This window comes from Lissotriton vulgaris, chromosome 7 (genome assembly GCF_964263255.1).
Source record: "Lissotriton vulgaris chromosome 7, aLisVul1.2, whole genome shotgun sequence".
Taxonomy (NCBI): domain Eukaryota; kingdom Metazoa; phylum Chordata; class Amphibia; order Caudata; family Salamandridae; genus Lissotriton; species Lissotriton vulgaris.
Window position 1 is genome coordinate 1,365,559,281 of NC_141695.1, and position 20,723 is coordinate 1,365,580,003.

Sequence of the window (20,723 nt, forward strand, 5' to 3'; positions counted from 1 at the left end):
ATCCCCCTCAGGGTCTACCTCCTCCTGGACCACGGGAACTACGGGGGACGGTTTCCCGCGCCCCCTGCCTCTTCTCTTCACAGCTGGGTCCTGGGCCGTACTTTCAGGCTCCGGGACCCCATCAACACCCTTACTCGCTGTCATCGATCGAGTGGTTGCACACAGCCACTCCGGCACACCCAACATTTTCAAGTGCGCCTCTCTCTCCACCTTAGCCCAAGGGGAGCCTTCTAAATCATTGCCCAGGAGACAATCGACAGGCATGGCGGGCCTTACAGCAACCTGAAGAGTACCTGAAACTCCCCCCCATTCAAAGGAAACCTGAGCTACCTCACACTCTTTCTGGGAGTTGTCAGCAGCTATCACAGGGTAGAATGCGTGGGGAACCACCTGCTCTCTGGACACTAAGTGACACTTGACAGCTGTCACACTCGCTCCGGTGTCTCTGAGAGCTTCCACTCTATGGCCATTAATGGTCACCCACTGCCGATATTTACTAGTGTTACTAGGCAGAGGGGGTGGAGGGACCATTTACATGTCTCCTAGCGAGACCAGGGACATTTCTGCGGGATCCCTCCCAAGGTGGACAACCATCTCCTCCCCTCCCAGGGCTACACTCGCCAACTGACGGGGGGTGCACGCGGCGGTGCATTCGAATCCTTCTTGGGACACTGGGGGTCATAAAACCGGTGTCCCACCTGCCCACAACCGTAGCAGGTTAGGGGGCCCCTATGAACAGGTTTACCCATCGGGGCCCCTGGCTTCTTCTCAGGGGGAGGCTGGGAACCTTTCCCTCGGTTCCCTTGGGGATTACTTTGGGGCCCTTTCTGAGACTCCTTCTGTTTACCCTTGTCCCCCCCACTCTTCTGCTGGGGACCCTGCCCACCTTTGGCTGAGTCTCCCACTGGACCCTTGTGGACCCTGGTACTGACCCAGTGGTCCGCCTCCTCAGCAAGTTTTCTTGGGTTAGATATCTTGCTATCAATAAGGTGCTGGCGCAGCTCTGGAAAACAGTTATTAGACAAATGCTCCCAAGCAAACAAATCATAAAGAGCTTCATAACTTTCCACTTTGCTGCCCTTTACCCAACCATCCATGGCTCTGCAAAAATAAGACACATATTCAACCCACGTCGTACCAGGCAACTTCTTACATTCTCTAAAAGCTTGTCTGTACTTCTCGGGGGTTAGGCCATACCGCAACATTAAAGCATCTTTCATATGAGCATACGACATCCTATCCTCAACAGGCATGTCTAACAGGGTATCTCTCCCCTCATTCACAAAGCGACCCCACAACCCCGTTCCCCAATCCTTCTCAGGGACCCGGTGGGCCAACAATGCTAACTCATATGCTTTAAACCATTGACCAATATCTTCATTCCTATGATAATCTTTTATCACATCTTTCGGGAAATAAAACCTACTTTCTGCAGGCCCAGATGGGATGCTGCCACCAGAGGGATTCAACTCTAACTTCTTAGCTTGGATGCCCAACTCCCTCAACTTGGTATCACGCTCCAAAGCTAACTTCTCTCTTTCAAAATCTAACCTTTTGGTCTCCAAATCAGCTTCTCTTCTACCTCTTGCATTTTCTGACTCCAACTGCCCATTTATCTTTAGCCTTGCCATTTCCATGTTGTATGCACGCTCCTTCGCCCTTTCTTCTCGTTCTTCAGGGGAAAGACCTTCGGAGGAAACACTGCTCCCGGGAGAGGACTCAGGCCCATTCGCTGGCGCCTCCTCTTCCCCTTCCACTGGCAATACCACCACCGGATCAGTGGGATCTCTGGATTCCAACCAGGCCTCCAGAGCTTTGAGATATTCTTCCTTCAACGAGAGGCCTTTGGTGGGTACTTTAAACTGCTTGCAGAAGGATTTCAGTTTCTTCAAGCCGTAGTCGTTTATCTTCGCTCTGTCGAATTCCTCCTCAACAACAACAGGGGTAGTGACTCTGGTGTCACTCATGGTCAAAACTGGCAGTGTTAAAAAAAAATTAACTTTCAGAAAAGCGGAGAACCAAAAATAGGAGCCTTCCCAATTAGATTGTGACTGCGCTATGGTCTGCTTTCACTATGTAGCGCCCACTAATCACTGTACATGGGTCATAAATGCAAGGTCCAAATCCTCACCGCTGCATCCAATGTTAGAACCGGCTGTCTCTAGTTGGCAGAGGTATGCACTTCTGACAAATAGGGACACACCTTTTCCAGTCAGGGCAAGGGGATCACACCCTTCGATAACCCCTGCTCACCCCCTTGGTAGCTTGGCAGAGCAGACAGGCTTATCTCAGAGGCTGTGTGTTAAGCATTGATGACCACATACAGTAATAAAGTGAATGCACTACAAAGGGACACGACACCGAAGTATTATAAAAATAAGGATTTTTATATAAGGCTTAGCACAAGACCAAATAACGACAAAAATGTACACAATCGGAATAAATACGTTGGGAAGGAAAAAGGATAGTTCAAAGGTAGTTTCTTCTTTAGCACAAAGTCTTTAGTATACACGCCAATCTTCTTCTTGGAAACACAGTTCTTAGCAACAGGGTAACTCACACGGGAGCTACACGACGTCGAGGCAAAGTTAATCCAAGGGTTCGGCGTCAACCGCGAGGAGCGCTACCTTGAGCCTGGAGTCACACGGACCCCCAACAACACAGTACCTTTGGAAAATGAAGCACACGATGATCAGCGGCGTCCAGCAATCCGGCATCGCGTTTTCGGTGTCGATCAGGCCTCAGCAGGCGTCGTTGTCGATGATGCGGTTGCAAAGTGTGAGCAGCGCTCACGGCGTCGAGAGGGCACGAGGGCGATGCGATCAGCAGCGGTGCAGACACGAGGTCCATTGGAGCTGGAGCCGTACTCCCACTCACTGGCGTTGCTGCTGGCGTCGTTCGGGCCCGGCGGCCGGTCGTCGAGGAAGCGGGACGCTGGGGCCGTTACCCACTACGTTGAGCTGGATTCGGCGACGTCCGTCGGCGTCGAGATTGCTGGCTCTTTCAGAGGTGCTGGATTCACAGGTTCCAGCAAATAGCACTTTGAGCAGATTAAGTCCTTTAGCCCTGTGACTTCAGCAGGAGACTGGCACTCTTCCAGTCCTTGGAGATTTTCTTAGCAAGTGTGAGAGTACACACACAGTTCCTCTCTCCTGGTTCCTTGGCAAAAATAAAGAAGCACTGCAGGATTCCCCCCAGCAAACAGCACACTGGCAGAAGGGGCAGGCAAGTCCTCAGATCAGCAGGCCTCTTGTTATTGGTTACAGGGTTCCTTGTCAGAAGTGATCTGATTTCTTATTTCAGGGGTCCTTCTCTTATACCCCTTTTCGGCTTTGATCCCTTTGTCCATACCGGGGACTTTCCCAACATCCTGGGTCCGTTGTGGGCGGAGCCAGGCAGAAGTACCTGGCTTATTCACTGAGCAGGGCTGGGTCCTCAGACGCCCAGCAGGAGGTGGAGCCAGCATTGACACTGGCAGGACCAGAGCTATCGGCCTCCTGGCAGGAGGTGGGGCTAGGATCGTCCATGGCAGGTACAGAGCCATCAGCCGCATGGCAGGAGGTGGAGCCAGCATTGTATCAGGCAGGGCAGGCTATCAGCAACTACTCTCCCCCTACTCTCAACGCAAATGTCCCACTCATCCCACACTGACTCATCCAGACCTCCGGAGCCACCCAGCTCCAGTCACACACACGCAAGACCAGCAGAAACCAGATATGGTTAGCCAAGAAAATAGACACTTTCTAAAAGTGCTATTTTCAAACCCAGAGTCCAAAAACCATCCACACCAACGGATGTGTAATTAAACCCCGAGTTCAGGGATACCAAACTCGACATTGCACCATGCTCCCCGAGCCAGCTAGGATCATAGCGTTAATAATCCCGGCGGCCCATTCTAACTACTGGAGAGCAGGTTACCTCGCAATAGTGAAGAACGAAGATGGCTGTAATTCACTATTAGGACATGCCAACTTGGTCAGGCGTGTCCTACCTTATACTTACAACGCACCCTGCCCGTAGGCCTACCATAGGGGTGACTAACATGAAGTCAAGGGAAGGTTCGAGGGGCTGGCAAGTAGGTATACTTGCGCAGCCTGCGTGACAGCACTAGGCTGCAGGTGGGTCTCGCAATGACTGACCCGTAGACATTCTTTTACGAGGCCGCTCTTGTGGGTGGCACAACACGTGCTACAAGCCCATGAGCGGCATTTGTATTTACAAGCCCCGGCACTCCTGGTGCACTAGACTAGGGACTGACAGTAACACAAATAAGCCAAACATGGATACAATCGATACAACAATTTAACATCGGGAGCACTTGCGCTGTGGCACTGATCAGCAGTGGCACGGCGCCCAAAGCATATACCAGCAAAACATCGAAAACAGTGGAGGCAAAAAAGAAAAAATGGAGGAGAGACTCAAGCCAATGATGTCAGGTCTAACACTGCCTCTACTATGACTCCCTGTGGTATTACTAGATTATTCTTATTAGTCTGTCTGTGTAGCTAACTAAGATTGCACGGTTGGCGAAACTCCCATTCTAGTCAGCAATAGCTCTATCAACTTAGTGCAGTCCTCTGGGATTGTCCATAATGTCTTTTGAAGTGTTCTATCTGCTTTGGAATGGAAATTCCCAACTATAAAATGTGAATGACCACCAAGAAAGAATAAGATACTACCTTTTGGTTTGGATAGGAGGACAATCCATACCACTACTGTTGCGGGGACAATTCTTCTGCAGAAACAACTATGGACAATAAATAGTGCATTGCTTATCAATTATAATAGGCGCTGTTAGAGTTTCCACACACGTCTGTGATAACAGACTTTGAACCCCCAATGTCCTTACTGACTGACTACATAGTGTGGCACAGTCATTTACCTCCCGAATTCATCGATGATTGATCCCCAATGATGATTATCAAACGTAGCTCAAGAGTACGGACTCAGAGTCAAGAAGTGTCAGAGGCACAGACTCATGCTTGCAAAAATTGCAAAACCTTTCGCTCAGTAACTCTAGTCTGGACCAAAAAATACAGAGCCTATTTAAGTTTAAAAGCTTTATTAAAAGTAAACACATTTATTAAAATGAAGTCATAATAAAAAAACTAAACGTTTAACTGAGAATGGAAAAGTGGTTAGTGCTGACGATTAATTGAAGATATTTCTTGTGGTCGAGCCGAGCTCTCACCTTGTTTCAACTTGATCTTGTTGTTAGAAGTCCATCTTCTGTCTGTGTGGAGAAAAATGGTGCGTGTTAAAAAGCCAGCCTTCATCAGTTGTGCCAGAAAGTGCAGCAACGCAACACCCTTCCCTGGAAAAAGGGACATTTTTTTTTACTTTAGAGTACACAGTCACAAATTACATTGTTTTCACATGTCTTCATTCCTAGACCAAATACTAGTGAGTGGTTTATTCTAACATTCTTAAATGTACTTTGTAGGTGGAACATCTGGTGGCGGGGCCAACGCGGAGGTGGTGGTGCTCGACACGGAGGCGGAGGGCAATTCTTCAGGGGAGGAGGCGGCGGTTCCAGTGCCGGCTGTGAGAGTTGAGACGGTGGTGGTGGCGGGCAGAGGTAAGCTCTTATATATTCCTTACTTATTGAGATGTAATGTAATGTAAAGCACATTTCTATAGCGCTCCTATCACTCCAGGGAGTATCTTGGCACTTAACCAACCCAGGTGGACGGGTAGGGGGCAAGATGATGAGTGACCTATTACATCACACTATTAGATCAAGGCTCTGCAGGCGACATCAGTTAAAGAAAAGACCCAAGTTTTTAATGCTTTCCTGAAGTGGGTCTCCTGGGGTAATGCTCTTAGGGAGGGTGGTAACTGATTCCAGGCCTTAGCGCCCAGAAAGAAGAGGGATCTGCCACCTCTTGTAGTCAGCTTAAAGCGAGGGATAGTAAGCAAGTTCTGGCTAGCAGATCTCAGACAGCGGGTGGGGTGATATTTCTTAAACCCGTTGCAGAGGTATTTAGGTCCTTGCTGTTGGAACGCCCTGAACGTGATGACAAGTATCTTAAATAAGATCCTTTTACTAATAGGCAGCCAATGTAGCGCCTTCAGGGCCGCTGAGGCTGAGGATCTACGTGGCCAGCGTAGTACTAGGCGCGCAGTGGCATGTTGGACCATCTGCAGTCGGTGCAGGACTGACTTGTTAGCTCCAGCATACAGGCCGTTGCAGTAGTCCAACCTGGAGTTAATTAAAGCCACTGCCACCGTTTTTCTGGCTGGCAGCGGGAGGAGATCGAAGAATTTCCTCAGTGCCTTTATAATCTGAAAGCAGGTCCCAGCTATAGTTACTGCTTGATTTTTAAAAGACAGTTGGTCGTCGAACTTGATACCCAAGTTCCGAGCCGATGTGATGGTGTTGGGTGGTGCTTCTGCTTCAGCAGGCCAACACCTCTTTGGGGAGAACAGATTGTGTTTCCCAAACGGCATGATCTCTGTCTTCCCGGCATTACATTTCAAATGGTTGTTGGTCATCCAGTTGAATGTCGCTGTTAGGCATTCCTTTAGATTTTCTTCAGCACCTGGCCGGTCCCTGTCCAGCACCAGGATTAGCTGGGTGTCGTCAGCATAAGAAATTGTACTGATCTTAAAAGATGCGATCAGTTCCATAAGTGGGACCATGTACAGATTAAAAAGTACAGAGCTTAAACTAGAGCCCTGTGGTACCCCAGAGCTGACGACCTTTGCTTCCGACTGGAAAGGGCCCAGCACAGTGACCTGACGTCTGTTGCTGAGGAAATTCCTAAGCCATACCAGGGCTTGTCCCCCTACCCCTGCGGCAGCCAACCGGTTCACTAAGATATGGTGTGAAACCGTATCGAAGGCTGCCGACAGGTCAAGTAGGATTAGGACGGCCTCTTTTCCCTGGTCCATGGCTGCTCTTAGGGTCTCTGCTGTGAACAGTAGGGCTGACTCAGTAGAGTGATATGATCGAAACCCTGACTGGTTGGGGTGTAGAATGTTATTCCCCTCCAGGAAGTTCGTTAGTTGAATGTTGGCAAATTTTTCCGCCAGTTTGAACAGCACTGGGAGCAGGGAGATAGGACGCAGATTGGAGAGGGTGGTAGGGTCAGCCAGTGCCTTCTTCTGTAAAGGCTTAACCGCTGCCAGCTTCCAATCACTAGGTATATCTCCTGTGGCCAAGGAGATGTTGATAATCCTGTTGATGATGGGATTGACCACCTCTACTAAGGTGTGGAGCACAGAAGGGGGACTTGGGTCGAAGGGGGATCCGGATTTGATGGCCATAATGGCTTTGTGAGTGTCTTCAAGGGGGATAGCTTCAAATTTCTCCAGACGGGCGTTGGTCCATTTCTCTTCAGTTTGTACAGCTAACAGCTGAGTAGTGGGTATTGGTGGAAAAGTGTTCACGATGTCGGAGATCTTTTTATCGAAATAGTCAGATATCGCATGACAGAGATCTTGAGAGGGAGGGATCTCCTGCGAAAGAGCTGAAGGATTCATGAATTTTTGAACTACCCTAAAGATCTCTTTTTGTCCTTGGCCTGCGATGGAAATGGCCTGAAGAAAGTGAGCTTTCTTAGCTGACTTTATTCCTGAGTGGTAGTTCCTCCTAGCCACTCGATAAGCGTTGCGGGCTGTGGCATCATAATTCCTACGCCACTTCCGTTCCAGAACTCTGACTGCTCCGAGTTCAAGTTTCAGGGCCAATGTGAACCATGGGGCACTTTTTTTGGTTTTAGTGGCGTTAGGGTTCTTTTTGCCGACTGATCCCAATAGTGCCCCTGCACTGGCTATCCACTTGCCAAAATTCTGATTGTCAGTGGAGGTGTAACCTGCTGGGGGCTGGGAGTCTTTACTATCAGTCTGGAGGAGTTAGAACAGACACAGTCCAAAAGATGTCCTGCTAAGTGTGTGGGTTCGTGGTTCAGGAGGGAGAGACCAAGTACATCAATGATGTCCAGGAAACATCTCACACCTGGTTCATTGGGAGATTCTAGATGCAGATTTAGATCACCCAGAACAGTAAAGTGGGAGGATCTGAGGGCTAGGTCACTCAGTACATCTCCCACAGATTCCAGAAATTTAGTAGGAGGACCAGGTGGCCGATAAATAAGAGCCCCAGAAAAAGTGAACGTGTCGTGGACGCTCAGGGAGAAGGCAAGTGCTTCTGCTTCTTTAAGTTCCTGAGTGGAACATTTCAGGGCTTTATGATGGATTATGGCCAAGCCTCCTCCACGTTGTTTGGGTCTATCCAGACGCTGAATGAGGAAATTTGGTGGGAGGGCTATAGCTAGGTCAGGGTTGCACCATGGTTTTAACCAGGTTTCAGTTATGAGAAGCCAATCTAGGTTGGATTCCACAATCAATTCTTGAATGTTCTGAGCATTCTTGGAGAGAGATCGTGCATTGATCAGTCCTCCCCGTAGGACAGGAGGGTGTAAGGATGTTCCCCCAAGAGGCTCTGGGGTAAACGTAATTTTACATTGACCACAGCAAACTGGTCCATGCCATTTCCCTGGGATTAAAAGGTTGCGACATAGTGTGTGAGGCGCATTGTGGGAGAGCAAGAACTCCCTGGACATACCTGTATGGGGGGTTAGGTGTGTCATCGATTGCACAGAGTATCCCGTCTCCCGCGCCTCCTTAGCGCTGACGGGTGCAGACGGGCTGGACTCTGGCTCGACTCCGGCGCTGATGCGGCGCGTCCACGAGATTGAAGGCGTGGCTGGGAAGGAAAGAATATGTAAATGTAAATGTAAATGTATAGGCATTTATATAGCGCACTACTTACCCGTAAGGTCCCAAGATGCATGGCTGGGTGAAAGATGAAGCAATGATTGGTGGAAGGACAACAGCCTGGGTGGGTGACACAGAAACTGTATGTGTCCATATACCTGGATCATGCTACTATCTGACTCTTAGATAGCATATGTGTATCTAGAGCAGGGGTACTCGTAAAACGGCCCGCGGGCCGGTGGCGGCCCGGCAAGCCTTCCTTGGCAGTGCGCAGACCTTGCAGACAATCACTGCTCCCCCGGCCCCCACAGAGCAGAGTGGAGATGCAGGGCCACAAAGAGGTGAAATAGAACAAAGCCTCTGCTCTGTGGGGCCGGGCAAGCAGTGATTGTCAGGGTGGAGATGCAGGGGCGCTACAACAAACAAAGCCTCAATAATATGTTAATGGTCTTTTAAAGACCTGTTAAGTACTTTGGTGTGGCTGTCTGTGTGTGCGCGTTGAGGAAGCTGTCTCAGCCCGGGCTGAAGGCTGACACAGACAGACACACACACAGTGAGATGACAGAGGGGGAGGGAGAGGGAGGGCAGGAGGGAGAGAGAGATGGAGAGGGAGGGCAGGAGGGAGAGCAGGAGGGAGAGAGATGTATGTAAATGCTGGGTCTGGTGGCTCAGTGGATGAAGGCATCTGCTGCAGGGACCTGTGTGCAACCTCATGGTCACAAGTTTTTGTTTTGCTTTAGCCCCGCCCCCTCTGACTCCGCCCCCACCAGTGCGGCCCTCGGCCACAAACTACACTGTAAATTTAGCCCCTGAGAGAAAGTTTGTGAGTACCCATGATCTAGAGAGAGTAGACGGTCAGTGGATGAACTAAGTGTAACTTTGAAGAGCATGTAACACTGCACCCGCACGTCGGTTCCAGTGTAGGAAAGGCAAGGAAAAGAAGTTGTAATTTTGTCCAAATACTACCATCAATAGTAGCAGTAGTTTGTATAGCAAGCACAGCATAGATCCCGTTATTACGGTGGCCACTCCCTACCTCTCTTAATAAGTTTAGTGGTACTCAGTCATCCATGTGTGGATGTATCACTGGTCACTCAATAAAAAGCAAAGCACCTAAAGTCATCCCATATGTAAGCAAAAACATCCCATGTGAAGTGATAGATAATCAGATTATTTATCTTCTTCATTTTTCCATTTCTAGTACTCATTTGCACTGTAGGGTGAAAGTTAAATTAATTAAGCAGTAGCCCTTGTAACAGAGTATTCTCAGTGCCACCCGTAATAGAAAAGTAAGAGCTTCACCACCTGCATGTACTGGACCGGTACAGCAACGCAAGTCTAGGTCACTCATCATGGCGTGCGTCTCTTTTTCTCGAGTGCAAGTTCACTGCGCTGGCATTATGCCGGCTTGCAGAAGATAACGTACCAATTTTCCTAAACAAGAGACAAGAAGAAGAATAAGACTGGTGTACTTTCATAGTCGACTCCAATGAAAGTCCATAGTGCTCGTAGAATTTGTTCCTTAAACTCCCACTAATGTTAGAGCAAGGATGAAGAAGTGGGAGGTTAGATAGATACTGGCCTCAATAGTTATGTAATGCGCTTGCAAGTTGCTAGTTGTACTGCAACACAAATTTCTGCGGAATGATTGAGTTAATCTTAAAGAGCATTGGTTACAGACTATGTCTTTCTTTCTTCATATAGATGCTCCTTCCAAACAAACAAGGAGGAAGGAGCTGGCTAGAGCGGCCCGGCAACGGAGGATCGATGCCACTGTTGCAGAATATCGGCGGCTGGTGGCCCTGGAGGACGACGAAAGTGTGCAGTCGACCACGACAACAACGTCGTCTGCATCGGCCTCCATGCCCCCACGGGCTGCCACCCAGCACAGTGCTCCAGCCAGACTCAGCCGGGCTGCCAAAGCCAACCGCCGACGCCGAGCAGCAAGGACAACAGCTGCCTCTCACAGCCATTGCAACTGCAAGGCACGCCTGTGCCGCAGTACCCTGAGGGTGTCCCGCCTTCAGCAGGAGCTCCACCACTTTACAAACGTGTTGGAGGGGCTCCGCGTAGAGCACGCCTTGCTCCGCCAGGAGTATGATGCCATGGCCCAAAAAGTAAACAGCATCCACCCATAGTGTCCCTTGCCCCTTTTTTAGAGACTTTTGGGGGGTGGGAATCGGGAGTTGGGTTTGGGACTTTTAAAGGACAACCATTGGGGTTAGGGAGGGTCTTGCGGGAGATTATTTTGTTAGGGATATAAATATACTTTTTCAAACTTTATCTGAGCATACCTGTTTTTTACTGCTTGCCTGGTGGGTGGGGGTTTAACAGTAACTTTGTTTTCCTGAAAGTTTAGTTCCATGTTCTTCCTTTAAGTGTAAATGCCCAAATGTTTTCAACACTAAGTGCCTCTCACAGAGTAAGTGAAGTGAATTCAAGAGTCCTAGGACTTTAGTAGTACTACCGTCAGTCTCTCGTCTCTCCTAATACTCCATTATACTCACTCCCACCAAACGCTTATCTTACCTGTAATTTGTGTTTGAAAGTAGGGCTAGACCCAGGGCTGGCTCCACGGGAAACAGCGAATAAGGTTGGCAATCCTGGGTGGATAAAATTTCCTCATAGCGGTGGTACTAGTGGTGTGACACAGTGGCAGTTGCATGCCTATGAAAAAAAAGAAAATGAAATCTGGTTTGTCCTCCTGAGCAATACAACGGTACAATAGAGAATATAGCAGGTGACAGTACACTAGAACAGTGCCACATTGTAGCCTAACAAATGGTAAAGTATAACTACTAATTCGGTTGAAGTTCTTTGACATTAGCCATGGGTCTTTGTCAAGCAGAGTAAGAATATATCCTCGGATTTCTTCACCAGCCTGTTGCTATCACCTTATCCTCCCCAGCAAGTGTGTGGATTTATTGCTGTAATTTAGTCACACATCAATCAAAACCACACAGCCCGGGAGAAGAGGGTTAGGGTTTGAAAAATGGATGGGTACGGGGGTTTTTGGGAAAGGTTTTGGGAGACAAGAAAAAATAGCACAGCATGGACAAACAATTGTGAACATAAACAAATCTTTGGGTACAAACCTATCCATCAATCTTTGAAAGTGCATGCACTACTGCATGCATGTCAGTGAAAAGTAAGTAGTACTTTCGACAACTGTGGAAGAAAGAATGCGACAGTACAGGGCGTGTGTGGAAATATTGATAACTATTTTCAACATAAGGTCTCTGTTGCCAGATACCTGAGAGCCTTGCTGGTCACTATAAATCCATTCACAACACTCAATGGGGTTGGTCTGGAAGGTATAGTAGATAGAAAAGGAGAAATTGCTCTTTTTCTAGGTGTCCCCTCACTCACCAGGGTTGCCCCTTGGTGACATGCTTCATCATTGGGGCCATCCTAGTCCTCTACGGGCTGGGGCGTGAGGCGACTTGCGAATTACGTAGGAGCACTTACAAATGACTATGTGTGGTGCAGATGTGACCTTTTGAAGGATAACTAAGTATGGGCAAATTAATGTAGCGGATCTTTCCCCTCAAGCTAGGTGTACTGTAAACTGTGTTTTAGAACAAAATTAGATCTTCCCAGCAGTGCTCCCAACCAAGACCCTTACTAAAGCCAGTCGCAAAAATGTAGAAGACCCCCAATCAAAACTCAAAAAACGAGGCCTAGCAGAAAACTGGTGACAAAACGTACTTTGAAAGTAAAAGTAGGCCCAAATACCCCCTTACCCACCGTGGATTGTATTCAAACCACTTGCAAGCAACCAAGCAAAAGTATCCATAGCCAGCATCGCTCCAAGACTCGAAAACCCCCCCACCCAAACACATGCAATAGAAATACTGCTAACCCTAAAGAACCCTAAGTTAAGAATAGTGGCAAAGGCTTTCTTTAACTATGCCAAATCCCCCCTTTCCCACCATGGATTTTCTTCAAATGACTTGCAACCAAAATTACACATTCTCACGAGTGCTCTAAGACCCCAGAACTCAGTTGCAAAAATCTAGAACACCCCGAAACACATGCAATCCTGCTGCTAGGGCTAACCCTAATGAACCCTAAGTTACAAAAAGTGCCAAAAGGCTTTTCCGCGTGGATTTTGTCCCAACCACTTCTACCCGGTATTAGACCTTCCCAGAAATGCCCCAAGACCCGCCAACCCACCCGCCAAAAAGCATAACACCCCCAAACAGGCCAAAAGCAAATTCTCATACTTACAATATTTCTCGGCCTTCGGTCCAAACGCGCTGTGTAGCTAGGCCATAAGTCCGGTTTACCACCACGGATTTCCTGAAAAGCAAATGCAATCAAGATTAGAGTGTCCCAGCAGTGCTCCCAGACCCCGAAACCCACCCACAAACACCAGGAAGCCCCCAAACAGGCCCCCGAAAACGCTACATTGAGCAAAATGTCAGAAATAGCAACAACAAAAAAATCGGCGTGGATTTTGTCCCAACCACTTCTATCCGGTATTAGACCTTCCCAGGAATGCCCCAAGACCCGCCACCCCACCCGCCAAAAAGCATAACACCCCCAAACAGGCCAAAAGCAAAATCTCCTACTTACAATATTTCTCGGCCTTCGGTCCAAACGCGTTGTGTAGCTAGGCCATAAGTCCGGTTTACCACCACGGATTTTCTGAAAAGCAAATGCAATCAAGATTAGAGTGTCCCAGCAGTGCTCCCAGACCCCGAAACTCACCCACAAACAGCCGGAACCCCCCCAAAGAGCACCTCAAAGGCAAGCAAGTCAGCAAAAACACCAAAAAATTTCCGCCTCGGATTTGGTCCAAACCACTTTTATCCGGTATTAGAGCTTCCCAGCAATGGCCCCAGAGCCGTCAACCCAGGAGAAAACGAGTAGAAGACCCCCAAACAGCCAAAGAGCAAAAGTACAAAAATGGGGACTTAGTCATTTTTTTGCAAATATCCCAAATCACTCCGCGCGCACTCTGCAGCTAGGCCCTAACTCCCCTCTGCCACCATGGATTTGCTTCAAACCTCTTGCAAAGTAAAGTATCCATAGCCAGCAGTGCTCCCAGACCCCGAAACCCACCCACAAACACCAGGAAGCCCCCCAAACAGGCCCCCGAAAACGCCACATTGAGCAAAATGTCAGAAATAGCAACAACAACAAAATCGGCGTGGATTTTGTCCCAACCACTTCTATCCGGTATTAGACCTTCCCTGGAATGCCCCAAGACCTGCCAACCCACCCGCCAAAAAGCATAACACCCCCAAACAGGCCAAAAGCAAAATCTCCTACTTACAATATTTCTCGGCCTTCGGTCCAAACGCGCTGTGTAGCTAGGCCATAAGTCCGGTTTACCACCACGGATTTCCTGAAAAGCAAATGCAATCAAGATTAGAGTGTCCCAGCAGTGCTCCCAGACCCCGAAACCCACCCACAAACACCAGGAAGCCCCCCAAACAGGCCCCCGAAAACGCTACATTGAGCAAAATGTCAGAAATAGCAAAAACAAAAAATTGGCGTGGATTTTGTCCCAACCACTTCTATCCGGTATTAGACCTTCCCAGGAATGCCCCAAGACCCGCCAACCCACCCGCCAAAAAGCATAACACCCCCAAACAGGCCAAAAGCAAAATCTCCTACTTACAATATTTCTCGGCCTTCGGTCCAAACGCGCTGTGTAGCTAGGCCATAAGTCCGGTTTACCACCACGGATTTCCTGAAAAGCAAATGCAATCAAGATTATAGTGTCCCAGCAGTGCTCCCAGACCCCGAAACTCACCCAAAAACAGCCGGAACCCCCCCCAAAGAGCACCTCAAAGGCAAGCAAGTCAGCAAAAACACCAAAAAATTTCCGCCTCGGATTTGGTCCAAACCACTTTTATCCGGTATTAGAGCTTCCCAGCAATGGCCCCAGAGCCGTCAACCCAGGAGAAAACGAGTAGAAGACCCCCAAACAGCCAAAGAGCAAAAGTACAAAAATGGGGACTTAGTCATTTTTTTGCAAATTTTCCAAATCACTCCGCGCGCGCTCTGCAGCTAGGCCCTAACTCCCCTCTGCCACCATGGATTTGCTTCAAACCTCTTGCAAAGTAAAGTATCCATAGCCATCAGTGCTCCCAGACCCCGAAACCCACCCACAAACACCAGGAAGCCCCCCAAACAGGCCCCCAAAAAAGCTACATTGAGCACAATGTCAGAAATAGCAACAACAACAAAATCGGCGTGGATTTTGTCCCAACCACTTCTATCCGGTATTAGACCTTCCCAGGAATACCCAAAGACCCGCCAACCCACCCACCAAAAAGCATAACACCCCCAAACAGGCCAAAAGCAAAATCCCCTACTTACAATATTTCTCGGCCTTTGGTCCAAACGCGCTGTGTAGCTAGGCCATAAGTCCGGTTTACCACCACGGATTTCCTGAAAAGCAAATGCAATCAAGATTAGAGTGTCCCAGCAGTGCTCCCAGACCCCGAAACTCACCCACAAACAGCCGGAACCCCCCCAAAGAGCACCTCAAAGGCAAGCAAGTCAGCAAAAACACCAAAAGATTTACGCCTCGGATTTGGTCCAAACCACTTTTATCCGGTATTAGAGCTTCCCAGCAATGGCCCCAGAGCCGTCAACTCACCCGCAAAGAGGTAGAACAACACCCCCACAAGTGCTGAGTCTTTCTTCATTGGGCGTAAACCAGCCCTCTGCTTTGATTGAAATAGGAGGCTGGAGGAGGAGGATAGAGGAGCATGTTCTTCTGAACTTGTGAACCTGAGGAATGCAGACTGCGGCACCTTCAAATCAATAAGCAAACAAGTGAAGACAGTTCTGCTGATGGGCTTGTTTTTGTGATTAGGTGATTAAAGTTTGAATTATATTAACTGTGCACAACAAAGAAAGACAGACACACAGGAATAAAAGTGAATAAGGACGAAAAAGAAAGTTATTGATTCATTGTCTCATTTTCAGTGCTCGGTATCACGGTCCATGAATAAGAATAAGGCTTCGTCATCATACTCTGCGAATTCAGGCAGGGTGAGCTCAGTGTCACCTGACAGAGAAGAAATTCCCTCATGTATGTTGCTGTCCACCTCGTCTCTATCCGGCGCGCTTTCTCGTACTCTGAAATCTGGTGGTATGAGGTGCTGATTCATCTTGATCATTGTTAACCTCTCCACATTTTTGGGCGAGAGGCGGCTCCGTTTGGAAGTTACAATGCCACCAGCAGCACTTAAAACACGTTCAGAAGACACGCTTGCGAGTGGGCAAGACAAGTAGTTTAAAGCCAGGTTGGAGAGCTGTGGCCACAATTCTTTTTTCCCATGCCAATACGCCAATGGGTCAGCATTAACATAGACCTCTGTTGAGTCATTCAGATAGTCCTTCACCATCGACTCAAGGTTCTCCTCCAAGGTTCCTCCACTTTGCTTAGCTGTTGCTGTGACCTTTTGAGAACCAACCCCAAGCCGAGCTAGCCAATCCTCTTCAGCCTCCAATGTTACTGTTGTGTCTGGTGGTGCAGATGATCCGGTTGCCAGTCTCTTTAACGGCTGAGAGGTCACTTGTGCCGCAGCCACAGGTGCAGAAGTGGATTGTTGTGACTGGGGATGGCCTGCTGATGCTGATGTACTGCCTTTTCCTTCAATTTGCTGCCGTTCTCTTTCGAACCTCTTGGCTGAGGAGGCTAACCACTGTTTGTACTTTGTAACATCTTCATCAGCAAAAGGAAAGAATGCTTGGCCTGCCGGCGCCTTTTTGTAGCGTGGATACAGAATAGTAGCACAAATGGGTTGTATGACTATCCATCGCAAGCAATCTCATCGCGGGCGTTTGCATCGCAGGAAAAACATCGCCGAAGACATCACAGCGGCCATTTTTTGATCGCGCGTCGTTACGACGCAACTGCGGGCACAGCCTTGGATAGCGTGTTGACATCGCGCGACTTAACAACGCAATGCTTTACATCGCCAATGGGTGGGGGGGGGGGGGTATATATTGTGTTGCACACAGTGTGTTAATCTATTTGTCCCTGTGCCGGTACCGTGTGGACTGCCTCCTGTAATCGGTAAGTGTTCCCCTCATTCTCCGTGCCTGCCTTCGGCCCTATCTTAAAAACTAAAGTTCCTGGCACGTGCAGCTGGTGCAGAATATTAACTCTTGGCAGGAATGGGGGAAACGCGATGCGTTGCAATGATTTACTTAGTCAGTATCTCCTAGCTCTTCCCTTAGAGAAATAAGCTGTAATTTGATGTGTTTGAGCCTTATAAAAAGAAAGTGTTCGATGCATGGTCTGTCTTGCTACTTGGCACCTTGGCATTAAGATCTACGGCTATATCTGGCACCTTTCATGTTCCCGTAAAATAATTGCCTTTAATTTTACACTTAATTTTAGTGTAGCGCACACTGCTCACCTTGTTAGCCGTTTCGGAAAACATGCAAAGCTTGTCTTTATCCACGTAAATGCTAATCTAACTAAAATCGGTCGAGTAATAAACGCGCATTTTCACCAGTCAGGCATTTGCCTCTCCCTGAACTTCTCATTGAAATACATTACCCTCCAGTCACAAAATTTGAGTTTTCAGACCTCCCAACGGTTAGTGTCGGCCATTGAAGCAAATTAGTGTGCAACCACTTTACATAATGGATAGCGCAGGATGTGTGCACTATTTGCCGCCGTTTTTTCTTGCCTCTGCACAATGTTTTCCTCGTTGTTGTGTGCCCTCCTGCCCTATGTTTCCCTCTTTTATGCGTGCCCTAATGCCCTGTGTTTTCCTTGTTTTTCGTGCCCCTTTCCCCTATGTTTCCCTCGTTTTTGAGTGCCCTTCTGCCCTCTCTTTCCCTCGTTTTGTGTGCCCTCCTGCCCTATGTTTCCCTCGTTTTGAGTGCCCTTCTGCTATGTGTTTCGCTCGTTTTGGTAGATGCCAGTAAAAAAGTCGAGCTGAATACCCCCAGCGAACAGCATGTCGGTATGTTAGCCAACCTCAAGTCTTGTATCTTAAAAGAAGTAATTGTGTGCAAGATCAAGTTAAACACAATTACATTAAATAAAGAATGCATCTGTGTTCAATCTTTAAGGAAAGAAGGAACTTTGCGAGGTTCCGCTTGCTATGAGTATTTTCCTTCGGGGAGTTCTGAGGCATCGTTCAGTAAGCTGGCCGGCCTATGGGGTACCACTATTGGGCTATGTTTTTGAATAAATATCCTTGCTACATTATTGTGGCTCCAGATTTCCTTCGCAACAAAGTTGTGCCGACTGGAGGCTGGGAGGTCTGCAGGACGCAACACAACTGATGGTTACACAAGCCCACTTATCGGACAAAGAAAGCAGGCTTGTGGGAGAGACAGGTTACCATGTGAGAAACTGTGCCACACCAATGAACAAATGGTAGAAAAAAACATTTATGGGGCAGGAAGGAATGCAGCATTAGAGAGACATGGTACTGTGTGAAGAACTATACCACATTTCAACCCAGTATTGACTGTTAGGGCGAACTGATAGATTACCCTGCCTCCGAGTGCATCCAGTTTTACTGTTGTTGCGTGTTATGAAGAAATAATGCATTTTGTGCTTGTATCTTGAGCATGCAGCTCTTCAAACATGAAAGGTTCTGCAGCTGTAATTAAATTGTTCCCCCCTTTTTTTTGTGCCTTTCCCTTGGTTCTCGTGCCCTCTGCCCCCCGTGTTTTTCGTGTCCTTCTGCTGTCTGTTCCCCTCGTTTTTGGTGTCCTGTCTGCCTCGTTTTTTGTGGCCTTTTGCCCTCAGTTTCAATCGTTGCACCCTCTGTTTCCCTCGTTTTGGGTGGTCTTATGCCCTCTGTTTAAATCGTTCCCCCTTTTTTTTGTGCCTTTCCCTTGGTTCTCGTGCCCTCTGCCCCCCGTGTTTTTCGTGTCCTTCTTCTGTCTGTTCCCCTCGTTTTTGGTGTCCGCTGTCTGCCTCGTTTTTTGTGGCCTTTTGCCCTCAGTTTCAATCGTTATGCCCTCTGGTCAGCAAACTATCCCTCCCCCTCTGCCCTGAGCCCTTTAAAATAAGTCCATGCTCCAAAAAGTCCCCCAGCCTCCCTGCCCATAACCCAAAGAAACTGTTCCCTACCCCCGTGAACTACTCTAACTCTGCTCCCTACCCTCCCTGGGACCTAAAAATGTCCCCTGCCCTGCAGCCTACAAAGTATTCCCTACATCCCTAAACTACCCGACCCTGCCTCGACTTTGTAAACTGTCCCTGCTTTGTCTGCTAGAGCCCTACAACGGAAGCCTATGCCCAAATGGATGGGTGGATTTCTTTTGTAAAGTTTTATTGAATGCGATTTTATATAGCGCGAACTTTGCCCGAAGGTGTCAGAGCGCTTTACATAGGAACATGTTGCAAAACCTAAGGATTTAGGATTACATGCGTTAGATAAAAGATACAAATATGAAAACATTGCAAATGTACTAGATGTAGTCACACAAAGAAGAGACTGTAGATTATCGTTATATTTCGATATAGGGAAGGGATATGAATGGATATACTTCAAGAGTCACATAGGAATGGTAGAGTACAAAGGTGTACTGCATATACTAGTGATTACAGTTATCTCTATATACAGAAAAGGTGGTCGGAGGGGGATGCAGTGGGTGAATGGATGCATGGTGGATGGATGTATGCATGATGCATGGATAGATGGGTGCATGGATGGATGCATGGGTGGGTGCATGGATGGGTGTATGGATGGATGCATGGATGGGTGGGTGACTGCATGGCGGATGGATGATGCATGGGTGCATGCATGGATGGGTGGATGGATGGATACATGAATGGGTGTATGGATGGGTGCATGGATGGGTGGGTGAATGCATGGCGGATGGATGGATGGATGGATGCATGGGTGTATGGGGTGTGAGTGAGTGCGCATAGAAGATGCGCTCCGTGTCTATGATCAAAGCGGTCTACAAAAACTGCATGTAGGCAGAGGGAGGGATGGTGCAGGCGGAGGGGAGATGGTGCAGGCAGAGGGAGGGATGGTGCAGGCAGAGGGAGGGATGGTGCAGGCGGAGGGGACATGGTGCAGGCAGAGGGTGAGATGGTCCATCCGGTAAGTTGTGAGGGGGTTACACCATGAGTTACCCGCACCGGGTGACACCAACCCTAGTGCCGCCACTGATTAGAAGCTTCAAAGAAAAGGAAGGACGAAAACGTCACTATAAAATCTGTATGTATTTTATTGGCTAGTAAATATATAAAACAATTACATTTATTTTGTTAAGGCTATCTTGGACAAGAGGTCACGTTGTTGCCTGCATCACACGACACTCATTTTGGCGTTCAGATTTTTTGGAACCCCAACAGGCAGCAGAAAACAAAGGTAATTAGCCTTACAGTGCCCTTTCTCATGTAATTATCGATTCAGGTATATATTATTCAATTCTTTCCATCTGTGTCTGATTTGAATTTTTTTGCCCTTAGCTTTATAAGACAAGGAAAGCACATCGTTTTGCTTTCACGCTTAAATGAATTTCTGACGTTCAGCTGCTTATATTGTATACTTTTTTCTGGCTATTTTCTCTTAGATCATCCCAATTCAGGTGGTCGACACGTTGTTGCCTGCATCACACAGCACTAACTTTGGAGTTCAAATATCTTGGATCAGCAACAGGCAGCAGAGAAGAAAGGTAATTTCAGGTAACATCTGATGGCGGGATGGATGGGTGGGTGGGATGGGTGGTCGGATGGATGGGTGGGTGGATGGGTGGGTGTCATGGGTGGATGGCTGGATGGATGAAAGCTAATTTGCCTTACAGCATGCATGCAGTATTTTTTAGACCGCTTTGATCATAGACACGGAGCGCACCTTCTATTCGTAACATGCAGTTTATCTGCCGCGACGTCCGTGGGTGCATTTGCAATCGTTAAGTGTTCAGTAGGCAAGTGTTCTATTTCTTGAGACTTCTTTTTTAGTGCCCTTCTGCCCTATGTTTCCCTCGTCCCTACCTGCGCATAAATAATGAGATGGGATGCAAACTATTCCTTTCCCCGCTGCTCTGGC